General features: G+C 44.2%; 1 long non-coding RNA gene across 1 annotated transcript; it reads right to left on the reverse strand.

Moving 5' to 3' along the window:
* Nucleotides 1-116: 116 nt before the first annotated feature.
* LOC105461017 lies at nt 117-623 on the reverse strand. The gene is made up of 3 exons (XR_975893.1): nt 523-623; nt 328-437; nt 117-195 (listed from the first exon to the last, which is right to left on the reverse strand). It is a non-coding gene; the product is annotated as an uncharacterized LOC105461017 (long non-coding RNA).
* Between the last annotated feature and the right edge of the window lie 40 nt (nt 624-663).

Here is a 663-nt window from a genome sequence, read left to right on the forward strand (position 1 = left end):
CAGACGTGTGCTCTTCCGATCTTCTGGATTCAGCAAAAGTATTCTTTCCGTGTATTAATTCGAATAATATCGATTTATACGATTTATGTATCAAAGTAATAATCATATACGCTTACCCCTTGTCATCTATAAGCTGCACGCTGGAATTGAGCTTGTTGAACGCGAAGCAGTTCTTAACTCGAATCCCGTACATTCCTGCAAATTGAATGTTGAACGAAACAGTGCACGGGACGGCAAGATCTCACGGAGAAGAAGCCGCGGCTAACGGACTTGTCCGTATCGTCCGGACGTAAAAGCAAACGACGGAATGGGATATAAGATACGAACCGTCTGGGCGTGAAATCTCGGCACGCAGGGTATAGTTGTGACCGTATATAGCTTCTTGTACTCTCGCACCTTCGTCCAAAAGGCGCAGGGAGACCAGCGAAGTTTCATTTCTGCGCAGAAAGCGTCGTTTCGTGTGAGCTGTTACGAGCCGAAGCCACGTAAGGTATAGAAGTAAATCGACAACTGTTCGCTTACGAAATACTTTATTCTGGACAATTATAAAGCGAGGTGTATTCGCTACGAAAGACGACACAGAACTAACTAACTGTTCGCTCAAGAGAGATCTTCGTTTAGAGTCTCGCGAGTGGAGCGTTTATATAAAGTAAATAAACAGTA

The sequence above is a fragment of the Wasmannia auropunctata genome, unplaced genomic scaffold (assembly GCF_000956235.1).
Source record: "Wasmannia auropunctata unplaced genomic scaffold, wasmannia.A_1.0 LD310910.1, whole genome shotgun sequence".
Lineage (NCBI taxonomy): Eukaryota > Metazoa > Arthropoda > Insecta > Hymenoptera > Formicidae > Wasmannia > Wasmannia auropunctata.